The sequence below is a fragment of the Triturus cristatus genome, chromosome 7 (assembly GCF_964204655.1).
Source record: "Triturus cristatus chromosome 7, aTriCri1.1, whole genome shotgun sequence".
In the NCBI taxonomy this organism is placed as follows: domain Eukaryota; kingdom Metazoa; phylum Chordata; class Amphibia; order Caudata; family Salamandridae; genus Triturus; species Triturus cristatus.
Window position 1 is genome coordinate 73,766,298 of NC_140590.1, and position 25,288 is coordinate 73,791,585.

Sequence of the window (25,288 nt, forward strand, 5' to 3'; positions counted from 1 at the left end):
TGAACCTAAGGATTGTTCATAGGGATAATGAAACACAAAAAGACATTGGTGCAAGCCACTAGTAATATACTACATGGGACTTTGTTGTGTGCCTGCTTGCTCATTCCTGCCACTGCTGGTGACATAGGGTTGATATCTCTCCACTACAACCTCCATGCTCAGTCTAAAATCATGAGCCGGTACCCATCGTTGTTGCATGGGCTGGCAAAACTGAAGAACATGAAAGTACAGCTTCACATCTATGAAGACATTCAACTTGTGGCACAGCGACACTTTAGAGTTGCTTTACATTTACAAGAAGCTATAGAGAATGAGTTGGAAGCTCTTTTAAAGCACGGCATCGTTGAACATTCCACAGGCCCCATGCCAACGGTTTTGCCTATAGCAATTGTACCAAAAAATGACAGTAACGGAGCAGTGCGCATTTGTGTTGATAAGGGCTAGGCAAATAAAGTCATTGAGAGGAAGTGACACCACTGGTCCATCATGGACACAATCATACAATTAAACTTAGCCAAAGTGTTTTGTTGTCTTGACTTGAACAAAGGATACCATCAATTTGAGTTGGAGTAGAACTGCAGGTACATTACTACCTTTTCAACTCATGTTGGTTTGTTCAGATATAAAAGACCAAGGGCCAGATGTACGACCATGCCAATTTGCGAGTCGTGAACTGGAATTTACAACAGTGTCTCAGACACTCTTTGCAATTCCTAATGGGGCCACAAATTTCCTGCCTGATTAATATTTATGAGGCAGGTGCAATGTGCGACACCATTGGGAATGGCTAGAACTCCCAGGGATGGTGGCCTGCTGGGGTCAGCAGATCACCATGACTGTGACTGCTTTTTAAATAAAGCAATTTTATTTTTAAATGCAACCCGTTTTCTTCCCAGGAAAATGGGATGCATTTAAAAAAGAAAAATGAAACATCACTGTTTCATTTTTTAAGAGTAGGCTGTGGTCCATGGGACCACTGCCTGCTAGTCAAAAAATATTTTCAATGCCCATCACAAAGGGGATGGGGTGCCCTGGGCCACCCATTTGAAATTGGTACTAAACTGCAAGTGTTTAGCGGCTGCAAAACAATCTTACATTGAAGTGAGGGTCTCTATTAGGAAGGGATGCCCTTGGCACGCCCCTTCCTAAAAGTGAGTCGCAAGACCTATTTTGTGAGTCAGTAATAGGTTACCTACTCGCAAAATAGGGTTTGTAAATAGGGCAGACCTATTATGCGGTCGCAAATGGGTTGATTTTCCGTTTGTGACAGCAAAAGCAGTTGGACTACTGGCCCTGAGTTTTGTAGTATCTTTGGCTGAGGAGATATTTCAGGACATTATTCGCAGAGTAATCCGACCAGTCACTCATGCTTCAATTACAATGATGACATAGTAGTTTTTGGGCGAACACAAGAAAATTGCTGATGCGGGTATTACTCTGAATGCTGTCAAGTGTTAGTTTCACAAAAAATTACATTTATGTGCACATATTTTCTGATGAGAAACGACTCCAGACCCAGACAAGGTGCAAGCACTGTCATCCAGTTGCCAGCCTCCCTCCCAGAAGTTACAAAGCTGCAATCCTTTCTGGGCATGGCCAGTTATTGCTCAAGCTACATTCGCAACTGTGCTACATTTAGTGCCCCATTGAGAGACTTGACAAAGCAAAATGTACCATTCAGTGGTCTCCAGAATGCGACCAAAGACAATAAACATGCAATCGAGACTGTAACCAAAGTGGACTACCTTGATCCCAAGTTACATACCAACATAATGATTGATTTGAGCCCAGTAGGGCTCAGGGCAATCCTGCTCAACACAATGCCACTCGAAAAGCTCAGAAACACATTGTGGCCAATGCCAGTCGAAGCCTGTTTGAAAAAGGACATGCCTACGCTCAGCCAGAGAAGAAGAGTCTGGCTGTGGTGTTGGCCTGCCAAAATTTTGATGTATTCCTGTACGGAAAATTATTCACTATCATCACGGATTACCAGACATTGCTTTAAATTTTTGGGAAACGCGAAGGCTAAGATGCCCCCTCTGTTCAAGAGGTGGAGATTAAGACTGTTAGAGTATGACTATGAGTTTGTTCACAAACAAGGGAAGGATCAAAACCCAGTATAATACTTTTCACGAGTGCCGCTACATCGTCACAGTTCGAAATCCAAGATGGCTGTACCTCAACTTCATTATGAGATCCAGGAAACCAGCGGCTCTGTCTGTAGAAAAAATAATTGCTTCTAGCAATACAGAGAAGGACATGACCATAATCAAAGAACTCATTACCACAGCCCTGTGCCGATGATGGTAAATTCCAAAAGCTCAAAAATGTACAGGATGAGTTAGCAGGGACCCAAGAGGCTCAGGAATTGTCACACCTGGAAGCCTAAGACAATGGGTCTTCCAGCTGGCCCATGAAGGGCTTTGCAACCACCAAGAGAGCCTTAAGAGATTGAGTGTGGTTCCATCAGCTGGATGAGCGAGATAAGAATTAATTGAAGGCGTGCCACATTTGCAATTGTTTGTCTCCCAAGTTGATGCCTCACCCATTGAAAATGTCTGACTTTCTTGACCATACTTGAGAGAAGGTTTCTGTTGACTCTTTTGGGCCATTAGGAAATGGATAGGCGTCTTGGCACTGTAAGAAAAGATAAAATTGCTACAGTAGATGTCCGAAGTGAGTTTAGCCAGTGGCCAGGTGCATACTACTCATGTGGGAACAGCCAGGTCTTTAAGGATTTTCTGAAAGTAAGTAGGGAAGGATCAGCTTTAAGTGTCAATGGGAGGCTGTTCTAGAGCACAGCTGTGGCCCTAAAAATGCTCTTCCCATCCCAGTTGGTTTTCCTAAATGGGGGGATAACCTGGTTGATGGCGGAGCCTGAGTAGAGCGTCCTTGCTGGGACGTACCAAATGAGTTTCTCTCTGAAATGGAATGGCCCCAATCCATGCAGTGCTTTTTAGGCTAGACAAAGGGCCTTAAACTTACATCACTATTTAACCAGCAACAGGTGTAGTTTCCTAATGGCTCCTCTTGCCGATTCATGTTTGGGGATTTTGAAGCGGAAGCAGGAAGCAGCATTTTGCAGAGTCTGGAGCCTCTTTTCGAGACCCACTGCGAGAGTAAGATAGAGGCTGTTGCAATAGTTTATCTTAGTGAGAACCAATACGCTGATAGCCATTCTCAGGAGTTCTGAGGGCAAGAATTTTTCATTTTCTTTTATAAGCCTTAGCGAAAAGAATGAGGCTAATGTAATTTTATTTGCTTGGTCCTTAAACTTCAGTTCTTTATCTATCACGATGCCTAGATTTTTTAATTTGTTAGAGGGTTCAGGAAGTGAGTCCAATTCGTGTGGCCACCATTCAGGCATCTAGAGTGAGGGGTTGTTACCAAAAAGGATGACCCCAGTTATAGAGGCATTTAATTTAAAGTATTTTTTATTTTTTATTTATAAAGTTTTATATAGCGCAAACAAGATCCGAAGGATATCAGAGCGCTTTACCAGAGGGTGAAAGCAAGGTCAAAAACCAATAACAACATCAAGTAAGAATACACAACATGAATAATCTCAAGATTCACAGACAAATGACACAAAGGAGAGTAACACAATAAACAGGTATACAGCGGGCAACGAGGGGGGCACACAATGCGGTAAAGAAGAGCAGAATCACATGATGGAACAGTGGTTGTAGGATCAAAGATTTTGAGCCAGTGAACCTAGCCGAGATTAAGGTAGGAATTTGTCCATTTGGAATCTTTTGGCTTCCAGGTTGAGAGACGTCGTTGAGGAGATTCTGCGTACTTCCGGTGATAGAGAGTTCCATATCTTTGGGGCAGCGCCAGAGAAGGCTCGGTGACAAGTTCTCTTTTTGCTAAGGATGAGAGGTTTCAGGAGGAAAGTGTTAGCGCTTCTTGAGGCTCTCCCACCACAGGATAATTCAAGATTTTGCGCAAGGTACCTGGGAGTTTTGAAATGCAGGGCTTTGTGCGTCAGAACTACAATCTTTAATTGAATTCGAGCTTTATAGGGTAACCATTTGAGAGATTTTAGGACTGGGGATATGTGCTCATTTAATTTGGTACCAGTGACCAGTCTGGCTGCATCGTTCAGTGATGCCCTTAGTGGGGACAGGATGTATTTGGGAAGGCCACAGAGCGTAGCGCTGCCGTAGTGTAACCTCGGCAAGACCAGTGCTTGGACCACCTGCTTGAAATCCTTTTGTGGCAGGAATGGTTTGATCTTTTTCAGGGTTCTCATCAAGTGGTTAGCTCCCTTACACACATTGCTGATATGATTTTTCATAGTCAGGTGCTTGTCCAGGGTGATTCCTAGTGATTTGGCTGAGTCACTGATGAGGGGGGTGCAGTTGAAGGCCGCGAGGTGATTCGGACAAAGGTCTAGCTTGGGGATGGGGTTTGAGGGAGAGATGAGAAGGAATTCAGTTTTGGAAGTGTTGAGCAGTAGATGGTGCTCAGTTAACCAATTTTGTGTGGCCTGAAGGGTAGTGTTGAGTGAGATGATGTTATCCATGTTGTCCGTGTACATATGGTAGAGAATGTTCGTGGAATTAAGTGATTTCGCTAGAGGTTCCAAGATAAGGTTGAAGAGGATAGGAGATAGGGGGACCCTTGGGGGATACCCATGAGTACTGGAGAAGGCTGGGAAAGGGAGTGGTTTGCCTTGAGTGTTTGTGATGTGTGGTGGAGGAAGCAGGAGAACCATTGTAACACCAGACCCGAGAAACCCATCCTGTTCTTCAGAATAGGTTAGGAGGTTGTTGTGATTAACCATGTCAAATGCGGAGGAAAGGTCAAGGAGGATTAGGAGGCAGGAATCATTTTGGTCAAGCATTTTTAAAATGTTATCCATAACGTGCGTGAGAGCCGATTTGGTACTGTGCCCCTTCCGAAAGCCGGATTGATGCTGGTCCAGTAGTTGGAAATTCTCTATGTGAGCGCAAAGTTGGGGTTGTACGCATTTTTCCAGTAGTTTGGCTAGTGTAGGGATGTTGGAGATAGGGCGGAAATTATTGAGGTCAGTTTTATCTGCGTTAGTTTTTTTTTAGTGTAGGTGAAACCTGAGCTGCTTTTAGGCAGTCTGGGATCGTACCTTGTGATGGAGAGGTGTGTTTACAATCCTTGTCCAGGTGGGGATGAGTACATTCTTAATTTCTTTGAAGATGGCTGTGGGCAACGGGTCACTGAAGTGGTTAGATGGATTGATTTTCTGAAGAATCTTGTTGATGTCTTTTTCATTGAAAGGGGTAAAGGTGCCCCATGACGCATTGTTCTTAGTGATTAGACTGATTGATTTGCACTTATCTAAGAGGTCAAGAGGTGGCAGTAGAGCCTTTTCAGAGGTGAGTTCAATGGTGAAGAGTCTTGATTTCTCATTTAAGAAATCAGCAAGATCATCGCTAGAAGGTGGGATGACTCCAGAATCTGAGTGGTTTGGGCCTGCCACTGATTGTGTTTGACCAATTTGAAAAGTTTCTTGGGGCGGTTTGCAGCTTGATCAAGTTGGTGTCTTGATTTGTTTGTTATAGAAGCTCCTAACATCTCTGAGGAGTTTTAGTTGTTCCAAGGAGGGTTTGGATTTGCAGGAGTGTTCAGCTGCCCTAAGGTTGTGGCGTTCCGTGTTTAAATTGTCTTTGTACCATGGTTCGGATATTTATGTTGAAGCGTTTTTTTGTAGTTGTAGTTCATCCACTTTCTCACATTCCTCATGCATTTTTGAGTGCCATGCCCAAGTTATTTTCCGGCTTTGCCAGTGATACCACAATTTGGGTTTCATCGGCATAGGACTACAGCTGAAAGCCCTCAATTTTGATGACTGTCGCGAGTAGTGTAAAATAAATGTTGAAGAGTGTTGGACTCAGTGCCGATCCCTGAGGAACTCCGTAGGGCAGGGAGAAAGGCCTAGATGTAAATTTGCCCATCGACACAGTGTGTTGTCTGTTAACCAGGAAGAATTGGAGATCTAAAGCTGCGTTCTCAATCCCCAGGCTGTGCAGACGGTCAACTAAGATCTCGTGTCAAATGCTTCGGAGAGATCTAACAGGATAAGGGCCGTGGTTCCCCCCCTGTCCAGCACTTCCTGAATATCCTCTGTAGCTACTACTATGGCAGACTCAGTACTTTGATTTTTTCAGAAACCGTAATGTGTGTCTTCCAAAAGCAGATTTTCCTCTAGGTACTCTGAAAGTTGCTGGTTCATAGCTTTCTCCGCCAAATTGGCGGCAAAGGGAAGCCTTGAAATTGGGTGTTAGTTGTTCGGTTCCAGTGCATTCAGATTGTCTTTCTTTAGCAGAGGAAGAATGGAGGCATGTTTCCAGTATGTTGGGAAGGTTCTTCCGGCACACATGTTATTCAATATATGGCCCAGATATTGGGCCACTTGTGCAGGAATCATATGCATTATCTTAAGGGGGCAGGGGTCTTGTGGTCCCCTAGATTTGATGAGTGGAATCAATTTTACAAGTTGCTTCTCTGAGAGGGCCTTAAAAGTAGAGAGTCTGCTTTCGCCAGTGGTGTCAACTGGGACACACCCATCCTGTTGACCCGCTGCTCTCTTTGCTGAAAGCCTAGAGAAGATGTTTGCAACCTTTTTCCTGAAAGAAATGTGCCTGCTCATAGTAGACATTTTGATTTACTACTGCATGATTTGGGCTGGTAGGTGTAATCAATTTGTTTATGACTTGCAAACGGGTTTTGTTTGCATGGCAGTCTGCTCGTATCTGTTCAGAGTAGTATGAGGTTTCTGCTGCTACAATACTTTTTTTTATGTTCCGCTAGTTTATTTTTATAGGTGTTTTTCTCCTCTACCTCATAATTTTTTCTTCATCTTTGTTCTTGCCTTCGGCAATCCTGCTTTGATCTCCAAAGATTTTCATACCTTGGGATACCTTTTTGGATACCATTTTATGGTTGATTAGTGCTACAATATACAGAGCTGAGTTAAGCCAGAGAGAAAAGTTTTCCACATTTTGCTCCAGATCCTCGGCTCGCTGCCAGGGCCCAGGGGTAAAGGCATCTCTCAGTTCGGCCTGCTAAATTTTATGCCATGCTCTACTCGGGTTTTTTTGTCGTGTTTCTGTGCATGGTGCAGTTCTCTGTCTGTACCTGCCAGTTAACTGCCCGGAGGTCGTACCAGGTGAAAGGGAGAGATGGGAGTAGGATAGTAGCCATATAGTTGGAGAAAATCCCATCTAGCTAATGTCCTGCCCTATGCGTCGGACCTTTTGTAATTAAGGAGAGTCGTAACGCATTCATAGTTTCAATACGTTTATGGAACATAGGTCTTTTTCACTTTCAAAAGAAATTTGAAATCGCCCTGCACCAAAAACACTGCATTGGTGATGGTAGTCATAGATGAATATTCCAGTTTTCCTTTGGTGGAAGACCTATTTCGACAACCCATGACAAAGGTATAGAATGGATTGATGACATCTTTGCAGTGTGGGGCAGCTCCAAAATCCTCAAATCTGATATAGGCCCACCCTTTAACAGCAAAACGTTGAAATAATTTCTTCTCTGACTCAACATCCATCAAACACCAACATTTCTCAACCCTATAGCCTCAGGCCAATGGTATAGTTAAACAATTCATGGGCATCCTCAAGAGAGTCATTCAACAAGCGTCCATGGAGGAAATCAATCTAAGGCAAGCCCTGTGCTAGGCCCTACAGGCCTATCAATCAATCCTTCGCTCCAAAACTGATATGAGATCAGCCACCTTGCTATTTGAGAGAGCCATCACAACAAAACAGCATAAATGGAACCCAGATCAATCAGTGAAAACTGACAAGGTTGAACACACTGATGTGACACGGGAAAAGAAAATGAAAACCATATGCAGATTGGCATTGCTATGCCCAGGAATCAGATTAACAGAGGAGACTGGATACCGGTTAAACAGAGATGAAGACAGAAAACGTTTGCTCCTTTTGCCGCTGATCCCTTGTAGATTGTAGCATGCAAGGGACATATGATAACAGCACATCGTCCTTCACAATCCATCACTCAGGACAAGTCACATTTCAAAAACCTATCATGGCACTAAAACCATATGTAAAGCAGCTTTGCCAGCAAGTCCGTCTTAAGCACCTGAGACTATGTCACCATGGTCTAATCAGGATAGACCTCGATCATCTTGGACCACAGGGTTCAGCCAACAAGTGTGAATACATTGCTGACTGATTGAAGAAATTAGATTTTTGTGATGTTCACCACTTTTTTATTTAACAAAGGGGGAGATGTAGCATATTGATGTATGTGCTCTTGGACCCTTGTGGTTTTGGTGTACTCTGGAGAGGAAAAACGTGATATGCGGGGAAGTCTTAGGGTGTAGTTAAAGTTGAGTGTGATGTAATGTGCAGTGTGTGAGTGTATGCCGAGCAATAAAGAAGTATTTCACTGCATGTCCCATGTGGTGTATTTCGATCACTTGTTCTAGGGCTGGGGAAGTTGCTCAACAAGGCTTAGCTGGGATATAGCACCCTGGATCCCGTATTAGACAGATTGGCAATGTACAGCAGTCTCGGTCACCGCCAGAACTTCAGAAATTGCTAGGGACAGGAAGAAACAACAGAGGGACTTCTGCAAGGCACAACAGGTCTATCACTCACGTAGGGGTCAAAGAAAATTGGTACAGGGACAGTTCTCCAAAGGAGAGACTGAAAGCAGGGCACTTATTGAAACTCCCCTGAGAAATCCATGAAAGGAAGGATCTTTGGTTGGTGGTGGGTCCCCCCCTTGACTTCCCTAAAAGGTCAGATGGTTTGGTCAGATATTGGGGGCAAAGGGGCTGAGCCCTGTGGAGCTCAGTGGGAGGAGCGGCTGAAAGAATATAGGCCAAACAAGGTGTCAAGGGGCGATCTCTTAGTAGGTACCTGCCATTTTGCCCATACAGCTACAGAGTGAGAGGATGATGAGCACAAAAAGGCAGCCCTGTTCATAAGGTTGGGCATCAGGGAATGTTGAAGTATCTTCACAGGTGTGGTTAGTATGTCCAAAGAAAGATACCCTAATTATTGATGGACTCAAGAATGCTTCTCATACACTCTCTAGAAAATGGGTTTTGTTTGGGGGTGGGTCAAAAACATCCTCAAACAGCAACCACAATCCTTCTCATGGTGAACCACAAAAGTCACTAAATTAACATGTGCTTAACTCGCTGGTAGCTTGCCACAAAAGAAGTCAAGCTTAACTAAATAATGGACAGAATGCTGAATACATCATACATTCACCCCAAGTCAAGAGATCTGGGATAAATCCATTGTTCTTTTGCCCACCATACCACCCCAGTTTAGACCCAGCCATTTGCCTGGTTTGGCAGTTCATTCTGGACTGTTCCCATGAGGCATAGGATCAAGACTGATTTGCATATGGCTGGGTCCAAACTGGGGTGGCTTAGTGGGCAAAAGAATAATGAATTTAACCCAGATCTCTTGAAAGGGGGAGAATGTTTGAATCATTCAGCATTCCGTCCATCATTTGTTGCAGTTACAGTGATCACCCTAAGTGGGTTGGGTATGGCCTGACGTGGGTCCCTTGCTCACTGTGCCACTGGATTCAAGCTAGCCTGGCTGATGAAGGGTGACATACCCCGAAACCGGACCCATCATGCTTGTTTCCGGTCCCAGCAGGACCTGGCTTGGCAGTTCGGTCTAGACTGTTCACATGAGGCACAGGGTCAAGACTGATTTGCACATGGCTGGGTCTAAACTGGGGTGGTGTAGTGGGCAAAAGAACAATGGATTTAACCCGAGTCTCCTGACTGGTGGAGTGTGTTTGAATCATTTGGCATTCCGTTCATCATTTGTTGCAGTTACACTTTTCACCCTAAGTGGGATGGGTATTGACAAACTTGGGTCCCTTGCTCACTGTGCCCCTAGATTCCAGCTAGCCTGGCTGATGAAGGGTGACATACCCCAATACTGGTCCCAGGATGCTTGTTTCCAGTCCAGGTAGGACCTGGCTTGGCAGTTCGGTCTGGACTGTTCCAATGAGGCACAGGATCAAGACTGATTTTCATATGGCTGGGTCCAACCTGGGGTGGCGTAGTGGGCAAAAGAAGGATGGATTGAACCCATATCTCTTGATTAGGGGAGAATGTTTTTATCATTCAGCATTCCGTCCATCATTTGTTGCGGTTACACTTTTAGCCTTAAGTGGGATGGGTATGCCTTGACATGGGTCCCTTGCTCACTGTGCCACTGGATTCAAGCTAACCTGGCTGATGAAGGGTGACATACCCCGAAACCGGTCCCAGGATGCTTGTTACCAGTCCAGACAGGACCTGGCTTGAAATTTCGGTCTGGACTGTTCCCATGAGGCACGGGGTCAAGACTGATTTGCATATGGCTGGTTCCAAACTTGGGTGGCGTAGTGGGCAAAAAAATAATGGATTTAACCCAGATCTCTCGATTAGGGGAGAATGTTTTTTATCATTAAGCATTCCGTCCATCATTTGTTGCAGTTACACTTTTAGCCTTAAGTGGAATGGGTATGCCCAGACGTCGGTTCTTTGCTCACCATGCCACTGGATTCAAGATAGCCTGGCGGATGAAGGGTGACAACATGCCCCAAAACCGGACCCAGGGTGCTTGTTTCCGGTCCAGGCAGGACCTGGCTTGGCAGTTCGGTCTAAACTGCTCCCATGAGGCACAGGTTCAAGACTGATTTGCATATGGCTTGGTCCAAACTGGGGTGGCATAGTGGGCAAAAGATCAATGGATTTAACCCAGATCTCTTGACTGGGGGTGAATGTTTTTATCATTCAACATTCCGTCCATCATTTGTTGCAGTTACACTTTTAGCCTTAAGTGGGATGGGTAAGCCCAGGCGTGGGTCCTTTGCTCACTGTGCCACTGGATTCAAGTTAGCCTGGCTGATAAAGGGGGACATGGCCCAAAACCGTTCAGTGTGCTTGTTTCCGGTCCAGGCGGGAACTGGCTTGGCAGTTCGGTCTGAACTGCTCCCATGAGGCAATTTTGCTGGATGCTGTAGACTGCTAACATTAAGTGAGACAATGTTTTACTCACAACTACTAGCCATAACAAATTAAAAAGGACAGAAAATTAGAATGAAAGAGGGGTATATATATAGGAACTAAAAACGGTAGAAAGAATTTTAATATTGCCAAGCTCATTGCTGATAAAATGATATTTAATGGAAGAATAAGTTTAATACTTTGTTAAAGTGTAAATTGTAACGATTTTAAGGTATCATATACAATAAACTTTTTGACTAGACTTGATAGAAAGAAATAGAACAAACAATTAGCCCAAGAACAAGGACAGACTCACGAACTAGACAAAAAACCACTGAGAACACTTAAATACAGAACACATAAAATTAAATATTGAAACTACAAAGGTATGATCCAGGAACCCAATGAAGATAATGTAGCCTACTAGTGGAAAAGAAAATATTATTAGATATGCAGTAACAAATATCATGTAGCATTTGTAGAATACTAGGATTCCATTGCCACCAGAGAGTGAAGATATCGATATGCAATTAGATCAGAAGGAGATGTCAAGGACTTGGAAATGTCATTTTTCCATTTTCGGATTACTGCACAATCAAACACAACATATTTATATCCAGCTTCTCCCAATCTAGTGTGTAAGACAGATAATTGTTTGCTCATGACTAGAGTCTCTTGCAACGTCTGGATGGATTTAAACTTTATGTGCTTCAACCATAAGCATTGGAATTTCTCTGACAGCCTTCAAAATAAAAAGAAGATGATGGTGTCGAAGTACTTTGAAAATCAACTGTCTTGGCCTGGATTGAGTCGGTTTGCGATATGAGGGAACACGATGAGCCTTGTCGATTTCATACTTTTCAGAGAATTTTATTTACAAAAGTGAAGGTATGAGATTCTCCCAAAAAGATTGAAGTTTGGTCCCTCAATATTTTCTGGCAGATTGAAAATACGCAGATTATATTAGCGATTTCTGTTTTCTAGCTCAAGAATCTGTTTCCTCATAGGCACATTAAAAATAACCTGAGTAGACATTTGGTCAATCCCAGCCTTATTATATCTTATCTTAATGCCATTTTCAGAGGTCTGCATTGTAAGCACTGCCATATCTCTCTGCACGTGCTTAATAGCACATGGCGTCTGTATTATTATGTATGGCTTGTATTTCTTCCAGAATTTTCGCCATCAATTTTACGTTTGAATCCACCATTTTTTGCCTTTGTAGGAGGTGGAGAAGATACTTGTTTTAATTTTTGATGAGGATTTTATGTGCTTTCAGTATCCACTTTATGTAGTTTTTTAAAGACAGTTACCCCAAAGGCTGGGAAAATTAAATAAATGTGAACATAGGGAACAAAATCTTCTTTTTTGTGAAACAACTGCTGGATCCCAATGAAATGATTGTGCTCTGAAAAGCAAATTAAATAGTTGCCAGGTGTCAATAAAAGCAGGCCTTGCCTTTAATATCTAGAGTAAAAGGCATAAACAGAACCTTCAAGAAACAGAAGCAGGATGAATAAGACCGCCCTCTTTCAAGAAAGCTCCCTCAGGCAGATTCTGGTAAAGCAGGCTTCTGACTGGAACACTGAAAAAGCAGAAGTGAGGGCACCAAGGCATGAGAAACGATTGAAACAAATCAGGTAGGCACCAAAGTTCATTAAATAACAATTTTTATACAGTATCAAGTGTAAAACTGCAATTCATCTGTAGAAAATCTGAGAAAAATTGCAGGGTGTGATGGAGCTTACAGCACGTCTGCCATCTTGGATCGCGCGCGCTCCTGCAGTCCACAACATTAACATTTTTAATTTTTAGAAACACAGAAATTCACCAGTTATAATTATTAGCGCTAGCTATAAATGGCAACCCCACCATGAGCTGCTTATGACCTAAATCAAAATAAGGTTTATTTGATATCAAAGTGTGAATCATAAAAGCATACAGAATAAAACCAATATACGGTCTGCAAGATAAAATACAATATGCTGTTTAAAGGGCAGGTAACATACAAATGTGGTTGCAGCTTAAAGAGGAACAACAGTACTCTGCTCCTGTGTTAATAATTTCCTCCAAGTAATAACCGTCCATAAACATTTTGATAAAACAGCACATATATACAAATGTGGAAGTAATTGTAAATATAGAAAAGCTGGACGACATTGCATAAAATGTAAGGGCCTTACCAGTGGCTTGATTAGATAGTGCCTCAAATCTGAATATCATTTGCAAAAAAACAATAGTAGGCTGTTTAAATAAATTGTCACATGGGCAATGCACTAGTTCACGTGAATAATTGTTAATGTTAGGAAAGCTGGTTCATGGATGAAAAATGTCCAGCCTTAATCGTGTCGAAACAAATAACAGTGGGCGTAGTTCGCGAAGTAGCGCTACGCATAGCTACGCAAAGTGCACTTTGCACTACGCGAGCTATGCGTAATACTTCGTGAACTGCGTAGTACCCTGTTCGCACTGTGCAAGATGCCGTTTTCAATGATTGCACAGTGCGGGCAAGCATTCGGCACTGTGCAATCATTGAAATCATGTGCAATCGGTCGCGAGCATACGCTACCACTCGTAATGAGAAACTTGACCTCCCCACGTTGAGAATCTCGCCAGGAGGCTTATTTTCCACGCTCGCGATCGGCAACTTAATGTTGCTGATCGCGAACGAGGAAAAAGTCTCACCGGGATGTCATTTTGCTTGCTCGCGGTCGCCAACTTGACTTTGAAGACCGCGAGTAAGCAAAAAATGACCGCTGCACTACGCTACGCATGTTTGCACTGTGCTACGTGGAATTCACGTAGTGCGAAGTGGCGCAAACTTCGCAAACTACGCAAGCGTAGAGTAGTGCTTTGCCCAGGCATAGAGATAAGGGGAGACTACTGGGAGGAGAGTCCCTGGAGATATTGAGCTGAATCGTGAATGGCCTAAGTGTCAAAGAGAGACAGCGTTTGGTTCTTCAATACCTGAAAGAAAGCCCGGCTAGGGTTCTTCTGCACCAAGAGAAGCACCTTTTATGGGTTGAATGTTTAGCACTATTTAACAGGCAAAGATGGGAATATAAGATTATAGCCACAGACCAACAATATTGCTCCAGGGTTTGCCATAAGAATTCATGTTATTATGTTAGATAATCTAAATTTCTGTGATGTATGCCAGAAGATAAATGGTGATTCTAGAGATTACTCCTTTTGCAGCAAAACGAATGGCCACTATTCTAGGATTGACTATATATTTATGTAGCTCCCAGAAGTTGGAATTGTTAAAAAGATAGATTATTTTCCCATCCACCTATCAGATCACACAGCAATCTGGTTGAAAATTTAACTCACTTCAAGATCCACCCCTAGGAGTTGGACCTTGAATAGAAGGTCATGAGCAAGATAGAAAGGGATACAGCAGATTTTTTTAAATGAAACTCAACGTCTGCTCCAGCGCATGTGGTTTGGGATGCCTTTAGGTCTGGTGATGAGGGGCTTTGAAGTGTGCCTCAGCGACCTGGGTCAGGTCAGAAAAAAGAAAAATATGCCTCACTGGAAGAGCTGCTAACAATAGCAGAAGCAAATCTGAAGTCCGGGCATCTCTAGGGGGTGGACAAAGAGTGCTTAGTTGGGAGAGTTGAAGAGTTGAAGATCTGCAACACGAATTTAGACTCATGATAGAGGGAAACATGCAGCAAAAATGGGAGGTTAGCAAAATAAGAGACTTTGAACAGGGGGAAACTGTGGGAAATTGCTAGCAATCAAGAGTAGAATGAACAGGTCTCATAACTAGATCAGGAAGATCAAATGGTGATCAGCCTGTTGAGGAAAAAGAAGGCATTGAGTTGGGAAAATGTCTGGATAAGAGGTTAACAGTGGCAAGACAGAAGCTATGGCCGGGAATCTAGAAGATCATGGGGTTAGGCTATCAAAAGAGATAAGATACTTAGGAGGAATAATATCACAAGACCTAAAAGAACTCCGTAAAGTAAACTTAATCATAGTCTCTAAGGAAGTTGATATGCTGTTAAAAATATGGCAGAATCTCCCTCTCACACAGTTTGGGTGGACAAATTTGGTTAAGATGTGCGTCTTGCCCAAGTTCGACAATATAACTCTGGTGTTTGAGGCTTCTTGTAAAAATAAAGGGAAGAATCTCCTCATTCACATGGGCTGGCATGGGGCTCAGGCTATCCTGGATAAAGCTAAGACATAAGCTTTGACATGGCGGTTTGTGTCTTCCAGATCTTCTATTGTATTGCTGGGCATACCAGCAAAAGAAATGTAGGATGCTTCTCCTTAGGCCAGATGGCACTTTGGTCAGTCATAGGCACAAGGCTATGCTAGCAGACAGTTCAGATGAGGGTTTTATGGGCAAATGTGTTGCCCCTGAATTCTTTCAAAATGTTTGTCTAAAGGTCCTACATGCTGCTGAAAAATGATGGTTTCACTATCGCTAGGCATACCCTACTACAGTGAATGGGCTCCCATGTGGGATTCCCCGGGAACACCTGAGTTCCTTTTAGACACCCTAGCAAAACGACTGAAGTTAGCGGGCGTTACGTGATGGGGGGACATAGTGGAAGCTGCTTGTCCTGGGACACTTGAAGAAATATGACCAATGACACACTATCCAGATTTAAGTTTTAACAACTTTCAACGTGGTGCAAGAACCAGCAGTGGCACTTTCCCTCTGATAATTCAATCGAGGAAGACCTGCAAGACTCAAAACAGAGAAAAAAAGGAAGTATCACTTTGGTATGGACATTTACTCACTGTATTGGACAAACATTTGAGCCACCCCCATCCAGTCTGGGAGAACTTCTTGCCTGATGAGGAGCTGAAAAATATATGGCAAGTATCTCTAGACATGCTTTACCCACTGATTAAATCCTAGTCACGTGAGCGAAGCAGTTCGGAGCGCAGAGCAGAGCGGAGCGGCAGCGGGGAGAGAGCGAGTTGCCACTGCTGCTGGGACTAATTCGCCGGTGCTGAGAGCACAGAGCACGGAGCACGGAGCAGAGTGGCTGGAGCACCGGCGCACTGAGCAGAGCGGCGATGGCAGTAAGGAGAGCTGCTGCTGCGAGGTGCAACTGAGCTGCGTGTGTCTCTGTTAAACACCACGGTACAAAAGGGGGTGGTGATGGACGGAGCATCAGAACCAATCAAACACTCACACCCAGTCCACAGATCTGGGTTTGATCCATCACCGTTCTTTAGCCCACTCTGCCACCCCAGTTCAGACATGGCCATATGCAAATCAGTCTGACCCTGTGCCTCATGGGAACAGTCCAGCCCGAACTGCCAAGCCATGCCTTCCCTGGACCGGAAACAAGCTTCCTAGGACCGGTTTCTGGCATTTCAGCCGTCTTCAGCCAGGCTTGCTTGAATCCAGTGGCAAAGTGAGCAAGGGACTCACGTCTGAGCATACCCTGCCAACTTATGGCGAACAAAGCGGTACAAAAGGGGGTGGTGATGGATGGAGCAGCAGAACCAATCAAACACTCACACCCAGTCCACAGATCTGGGTTTGATCCATCACCGTTCTTTAGCCCACTCTGCCACCCCAGTTCAGACATGGCCATATGCAAATCAGTCTGACCCTGTGCCTCATGGGAACAGTCCAGCCCGAACTGCAAAGCCATGCCTTCCCTGGACCGGAAACAAGCTTCCTAGGACCGGTTTCTGGCATTTCAGCCGTCTTCAGCCAGGCTTGCTTGAATCCAGTGGCAAAGTGAGCAAGGGACTCACGTCTGAGCATACCCTGCCAACTTATGGCGAACAAAGCAGTAAAAAAGGGGGTGGTGATGGACGGAGCATCAGAACCAATCAAACACTCACACCCAGTCCACAGATCTGGGTTTGATCCATCACCGTTCTTTAGCCCACTCTGCCACCCCAGTTCAGACATGGCCATATGCAAATCAGTCTGACCCTGTGCCTCATGGGAACAGTCCAGCCCGAACTGCCAAGCCATGCCTTCCCTGGACCGGAAACAAGCTTCCTAGGACCGGTTTCTGGCATTTCAGCCGTCTTCTGCTACCCCAGTTCAGACATGGCCATATGCAAATCAGTCTGACCCTGTCCCTTGCTCACTTTGCCACTGGATTCAAGCAAGCCTGGCTGAAGACGGCTGAACTGCCAGAAACCGGTCCTAGGAAGCTTGTTTCCGGTCCAGCAGGGAAGGCATGGCTTGGCAGTTCGGGCTGGACTGTTCCCATGAGGCACAGGGTCAGACTGATTTGCATATGGCCATGTCTGAACTGGGGTGGCAGAGTGGGCTAAAGAACGGTGATGGATCAAACCCAGATTTGTTGACTGGGTGTGAGTGTTTGATTGGTTCTGATGCTCCGTCCATCACCACCCCCTTTTGTACCGCTTTGTTCGCCATAAGTTGGCAGGGTATGCTCAGACGTGAGTCCCTTGCTCACTTTGCCACTGGATTCAAGCAAGCCTGGCTGAAGACGGCTGAAATGCCAGAAACCGGTTCTAGGAAGCTTGTTTCCGGTCCAGGGAAGGCATGGCTTGGCAGTTCGGGCTGGACTGTTCCCATTAGGCACAGGGTCAGACTGATTTGCATATGGCCATTTCTGAACTGGGGTGGCAGAGTGGGCTAAAGAACGGTGATGGATCAAACCCAGATTTGTTGACTGGGTGTGAGTGTTTGATTGGTTCTGATGCTCCGTCCATCACCACCCCCTTTTGTACCGCTTTGTTCGCCATAAGTTGGCAGGGTATGCTCAGATGTGAGTCCCTTGCTCACTTTGCCACTGGATTCAAGCAAGCCTGGCTGAAGACGGCTGAAATGCCAGAAACCGGTCCTAGGAAGCTTGTTTCCGGTCCAGGGAAGGCATGGCTTGGCAGTTCGGGCTGGACTGTTCCCATGAGGCACAGGGTCAGACTGATTTGCATATGGCCATGTCTGAACTGGGGTGGCAGAGTGGGCTAAAGAACGGTGATGGATCAAACCCAGATCTGTTGACTGGGTGTGAGTGTTTGATTGGTTCTGATGCTCCGTCCATCACCACCCCCTTTTGTACTGCTCTGTTAAACACCAGGCTGTAGTTGAGGATTTTGCTCCCGCCCGCACCCGAGGAGACACAAGGCATCCAGAGAAGAGCCGGGAGAGTCGGTAGCGGATTGTAGGTTGCTGGAACCTCCCTCCTCCCCCATGGTAGCCTGGTATTTTGAGACCAGGCAGGGGGTATACTGCCTGCATGCTGTCTGTGTGACGGCAAGAGGAGCCACGATGTGGGTGAATCCACAGTGCATTACTGACACTCCACGTGGGTGAAACAGTTGGGGCTCCACAGCTGAGGACCCCCCACAAAAAAGCCCGCATTGGCTTTGGGTTTTATTCTGGTTTTTGGTTTGGTCCTTGTCTCTTCCCAACCTAACCTAGCCTGGCCCAGCTCAGCTGCTTGCGGGCCTAGTGCTGTACTGTGTTGTTGTGGCCGTGTGATTTCTGAGGCTGGGGAGTTATTTTTTTCCGGAGATTATTCCCTGGGTTATGCCTGAAAATTTGTCTGGAAAAAATTGCAGTTGGCAAAGGTGGAGCTGTAAGGAAGTAAGGAGTCACGTTGTGAGCCGCCGCTGCTGTTTTCTTATCACAAGGTGCCACTGCAGTAGTAGAAAACAGCGGCAGAGATCATTGAGTTGCGGTTCCTGGTTTCTGTTGGCCTTTGCCATTAGCCTGTTGGGTTTGCTGGGTTTTTGTTTGGTCCGACCCTCTGAGACCCTCTGAGCTGCCTTGTTGGTGCGGACATAGGCAGAGACGGAAACTGTGCCGCAGGAGCCCTACTATTGGCCAATTATTGGAAGTCTTGAAAAGGTTGGGAGGGCTCTGTCCTGGGCTACATCTTGCATCAGCGGTGAAAGCACTCCTATTTGAACGTAGGCTGACCTGAGCCTTAGAGGCCTGAGATTTGAGGCCAAAGCAACTGGATGCTTTTTTGTCACCTTATGTCTCCTATTGTCAGCATATGTACTTTATGTTCACCTAACAATATCTATACTCTTGTAATTTGTGCTTAGAAAAAGTTAATAGCAGTAGTCGACAGTGACTAGTGGCAACTAGTAGCAGCTAGCACCTCTTTGGGGGAACACTGTTTGAAAGGAAGGGAAAGGAAAATCTGCTTGCATGCAGCTTAACTCAGTGCCCTTGTGCAGTGTCTTTTGTCCCCCTGTCCCTCTGTCTCTCTGTTCCTCCTGCCCCCTCCGCCGTATTATTTGGTGATTAATGACTCTGGAACTCTATTTGTAAATTGCTTTATCTATTTTTTGTTATTTGTTTTTTATTTTAGTTTATTTTATATTTATAATCACTTTATAGTCACCTTTGGTTACTTATGGTGTAACGCTTTATCCTTTGTCCCTTGATCCCTTTGTTATATTTATCTCCAGTGCATCTTTTTGTACAGTGCTTAAATACAATGACAGCAAAAAAACTAAGGTCAGGACGGCTACTTGTGGGTAGGACTTGTGCTAAAACTAAATCAAACCCCTTGAGTAACAAGGATGTCTCTGGCATGCTGTCGAAAAGGAAAAAGTCAACTATTTAGTCTATGGGAAAGGGGGAAGGAAAAAATCCCCAAGTTGGGTTAAATACCTTAACTACTGGGAACGGAGGAGAAAATGTGATTGGAAATGAAAGTGATGGTGATATGGTAAATACTGTTTCTAGTGTCCCTGATATGGTTGAGGTTGTAGAATCTCATTCTACTGGTAGTAAACGCGGAGGAGGAGAATCCTTAGAATCCCAGAGGCATCCAGTACGGTGCCCTGGGGATCTAACTGGCTCTCCAGTCCCCCATGTATCCTTTGGATCTTCTGTTAAAACAGTAGAGGAAATTCTACACAGAACTCCACACACACCCCACGGAATAGTAGAAGAGCCCCTTGGTCCCTATCCAGTAGAGGATGTCCAAAATAAAGATTTCACACTCCCAGATCTAGATTTTGAACTCTGGAGGAAGTATATTTCTTGTGATACTAGCAAGATTATAGAGTTAGCAAATACTCCAGCAATAACAGTTCCCATAGGACTAAAGTTATTCAGCGGTACTCCATCTAATAAATCAAATTATTCTCTTTTGCACTCACACCCCTCTATGAGCCCTGATTTAAATATCAATGATACCCAACCCAGTCAAATTATTAGTAAGGATATATTAGTCTCAGACTCACTAGTATCCCTAGAACATCTATTATCCTCTATTCTAACGCTACTTGAAAAATTTGTAGGAGGTTCAGACTGTGTGTTGAAAACTGTAACTCAAATATTAAAGGTATTGTTAAAAGGTAATCAGGAGAAGGAGGTCAGTTCAAAAACTGATACTAAACAAGTAGGAACGGAAGCAAAGGCAGAAGAGGTTTTGGAGAATATACTTGAGAATGCTAATAGTCACCTAACTTATACTGCTCACGATGGCAAGCCCCAAACTGATAAGCAAATGAACGAAGTGGCGATGTTAGAGAAGACCCTTGAACCTTTACCAAAATCCATACAGGTTAACTATGATTCAGCTTAAGAAGTAAAAGACTCGGCGGACTCAGCAAAAAGGATAGACAAGGAAGTATTCCCTATTTTTAAAACCCAATTAAGTGATGAGAAAGAAAATGTCTTAGGAGCTTCACACTTGGAAAAAAATGGGAGAAATGGGAAACATGAAAAGAATAGAGGGAAAAAGATGAAATCAATACAAAGATTCTCAAAAAAGAAGCAAAGGAGAATTCGCTTTAAAGAAAACATTGAGACCTCAGTTAGTAAGGAATCTTCCTTCTAGACGCCGCAAAATGCATCACAAGATATGAACCAGAAAGATGAAGTCGATCTTGTGAACCCAGAGAATAAAGATCTAGCATCAGAGCCAATGATGGCCAATGAAGCCCCCCCCCCCCTCGAATATTGCATACCCCAAATCAGTTTTTGATAATATTGTAATAGAGGGGTCTCCTTCTCTTATAACAGCGGAGCAGTCAGTGCCTGTTAACCTCCTTCCATCGGTACTTAATCCCATGGCTGTCCTGTTCTCTGACATCGCAAAAGTGAGAGGTAAATCTGAGATAACTGAAGTTGAACGCATCCGGGAAAGTACAGAAACATTCCAGTTAGATTGTATTCCTCTGTTTGATACGGATTTAATATTAAATAGGACTTTGCTTCTTAAATGTCTCCTGGAGATTGAAAGTTTGAAACGTATTCAAAGTAGTGATTTAAGTTTAGTCTCCATCTTAAAAACAGAAGTTGGTTATAAATCAAGGGTAAGGTTTAATTCCAAAATTACTAATATTACAATGGTCAGAAGGCCTACAAAGTAGGGGGATTGATGTCTTCCCATTTTCTGAGAAACCCCGAAATAGAGCACTTGACAATAGGCCTTTGTCAACACACGTAGTTTCAGGCAGTATAGATCGCCCGAATGAAACAGAGGAATTAAACATCTGTATTACAAAAAATGGCAGACAGGTGAAATTCAAAGATTGTACCCCCTTTTCCTTTCAATGGAACTCAAAAGAAGAGAGTCCACAATGGAACTGGTTACCTGGTGTTCTATCGAGCAGATCCAAAAATAAACCCCCACAACAGCCATCCTTCTAGCAATGAATTAAAAATAATATCATGGAATGCTGCAGGAATAAAAAATAGTAGGGAGAAGTTACAATACTTATGTGCATTAGATGCAAGCATGATCTGTCTTCAGGAGACCTGGTGTACAGAGGACCGACTATGTAAGGATTATTTTACTTTAGATTGTAAAGCAATTCAATCCAGGAGAGGACAGGCAAAGGAAGGGGTGGCCTGCTTACTGTCAAATAAGATAAAATGGAATTATGATTACTATAAAGATCCTAGTAATCTTTTTTTAGCAATAACATTGTATAATCCTGACAATAATGTAAAATGCACACCACTGACGTTGATAAAGGCTTATATTCCTCCAGATGCCTGTCACGATGTACTCTCAAAGACGTTTTTTTCTTACATTAAGAAAGCTAATGAAGTAGAACTTCCCCCTCATATAGTCCTGGTAGGAGATCTGAATTGTAAAATCTCTAATTCTACTTTGGATATATTCCGAAATAAGGAAAAAGAAGAATCTCTACAGGTCCCACAAGCGCTCTTTCCACAAAATATTAGGACAAATAGGAGAGGGAAAATGCTCCTTGATGAGTTAATGAAGATTGATGGAATTATAGTAAATGGGAGATTGCCTTCAGATGCACCGGCTACCTTTACTTGTAAATCTTATAGCAGAGAAACTATTTTAGATTGTGTGGTAGTGGGAAGTACCTCCTTCTTCTTATTGAAAGATCTTAAGATTTTCAATTCTTCCTACAGTGACCACAAAGTACTAACTCTTACCGTAAATTTAAACTTACTATTGAACGTTCCATGGGCACTAAATGGTGAATCTGTTAGTTTTGCTGAGAAATCAGGGAGATGTCATTGGGATACCAAAGTCATCCTGGGCCTGGACAGTGTCTTAGAGGTCACTGTAGAGAACTTGTCTAATTGGAATGGAACAGAAATTGCCAGTTTTAATGCATTTATAATGAAGGTGATAGATATTGCAAGAAGTCGAACCAAAGAAAAAGTCCTAATGTAGTCCCAAGACCCCTCCAGCCGTTTAATCTTGAAATAAACAAATTAATTAGAGAACAGTACTTGAACTACTCCTCTGAAAGATATCATAGAATATTACTATTAAAGAGGAGGAGGACTAGGGTAAAGCTTAAGCTAAGAAAAGAGAGGGAAGATAACATCATGGATTAAACTGAGAGAAGCAGTGTATAAAGGCCAAGTAAGAACGTATTGGTCTCTTATCGGGGAGGGATGTGGAGCTAGATCACGACCACTCCCAGTTGCCTTTGAGGAACATAAATGGGTCAGCTTTATTCAGGCCTTATATGCAGGTAACGCAACCAAAATTGAATGTATCGCTCTAATGGAAGACCCCACCTCGTATGGCTCGCCATCTGAAAAAGACATTGAAATGGCGATCAAGGGGATGCGATCCTCTGGGGCGATGGGCCCGGATAAGTTAACATTTACAGTTTTAAAACAAAATAGCACAGTGTGGAGTAAAATCCTTTATCCGATGTTTAAGTACTGCTATGCAAATAAAATGGTCCACCCTTCTTGGAAGGGGAGTATATTAGTCCCCATGTTCAAGAAAGGAGACCGAGATGTTCCACACAATTACCGTCAAATTGCACTTCTAGACGCAGTGGGTAAAGTTTTTGCTAAATGCCTCTCGATCCAAAAGAATGACTGGGTAGATGCGGGTAAAATTTTACCATTTGAACAAACTGGGTTTAGGACAAAGCATGGAACTATTGATAATCTAACGGCAATACAGATAATAAACGAACAATATGTTAAAGTTAGAGGAGGAAGAGTGTATACAGCGTTCATAGACTTCTCCACAGCATTCGATAAAGTAGATCGTCTTTTGCTGTGGAGAAGACTGTCGGACCTGGGTATGCCAGGCATCCTCTCGGAATGAATCCGTGCTCTCCATACAGACACTTGGGTGCCAATTCCGATCCTGTAAAACCTGGGTACAAATGGTCGTACAGAGCGTTTTCTCCGTACGACTCGTACCCGGGAATTCCACCGTACAAACCAGCAAGTACGATTCGTACAGAAATACCATTTCTGTACGAATCGTAAAAAACACCGTGCAGCTAAAAAATACATACAATTCCGATCCTGGACAGCGCGTACGCGACATCCGCACGGAGTCAGGCAGCGTTTTACGGACCAGCAAGTAAGATTCGTACCGACAGCACTCCGCACGGCTATATTTTTACGGGAGCCAAAAAGTGAAGGAAAAGCTAAGTACGCCGCGATGCACGAGGAAAAGGGGGCCCGGTACGCACCGTACCCCCAGCCCCGTACGTCCGCACAGTACCCCCAGCCCCCCGTATGTATGCACCGTACCCCCAGCCCCCCGTATGTATGCACCGTACCCCCAACCCCCGTATGTCCACACCGTACACCAGCCTCCCGTATGTACGCACCGTATCCCCAGCCCCCCGTATGTACGCACCGTACCCCCAGCCCCCTGTACGTCCGCACCGTACCCCCAGCCTCCCGTATGTATGCACCGTACCCCCAGCCCCCGTATGTATGCACCGTACCCCCAGCCCCCCTTATGTACGCACCGTACCCCCAGCGCATACCCCCAGCCCCGTATGTACACACTGTACCCCCAGCCCCCTGATGAGTACAGGCCCCAGCTAGGCCCGCAGAATACAAGGGTTCGCTCTCCTGTAACAAAAGCTAGAAGGAAGTTGGCACGGAAACTGCAAAATACAAGACAGAGTTTATTAACCCTTAAGGGTGGTCCTACAACCTACACAACACTCTTCAGTATTGTATAGAGTAGCACACAGAACTTGCGTACACGGTCCCCTTTTATACACAACAGAGGGGCTCATAAGTGGGTGGATACAACATAGAGCAAAATCCATTACCATTTATGGACATTTTCGATACAGGATCAATATATGGGCGGAGTTAACAATTTCCTGAGCCCGCGAAAACATGGTCAAACAAGGACAAACTGATAACAGATGTGGTCAAGTCTGGGCATGCGCCAGACGGACAAAGGAGCTATTTATAGACTGTTACTAGGCAGATTACAAGAGCAACTAGCGAAAAGGTAGGACTCTTCTCGTGCAAAGCACGTGGAGATATGACAATACAAAATGGAGTCCAGACATTAGTCAACATAAGACAAGGAACATGTTTTAACTAGGAGAGAATTCATGTCTTTAGTGAATGCTTAATCATGTCGCTGTTTTAGTTTTCAACAGACGACCCTTTCAGCATTTACTGAAGACATTCGGCTTATTAGGATAATCATCATATATGTCAATTTTCATCATCTCTTCCACCTCTTTGTTTAAATGTTTCTGATAGGTGACATTGGCAATAGCTTTCTTATCAGGAATACAGAATGACACACATAAAGAACAGAGGAAAGGACCACACTGAACACAGATGCAACAGGAAAACAGAACTGCTACAATAATACAGAGACCAGTTAAAACTGTCCATCCCCATGTAGTAATCAATGCCCAAAACCATCCAGAAAAGGTCCAAGTGCCATTTTCTGTATGGATCTCAGCTGCGATTTTATGCAATTTATTAATGGCGTTATAGACTGATGGCGTGTGGTCGGGAATAAATACACAACAACTACTTCCGATAAATTCTACATGCTCCACCTCTGTCTGCTAACATAACATCTAATACCATACGATTCTGTAACGCAACAATTCTAGTGATTTGTAATTCTTCCGTAA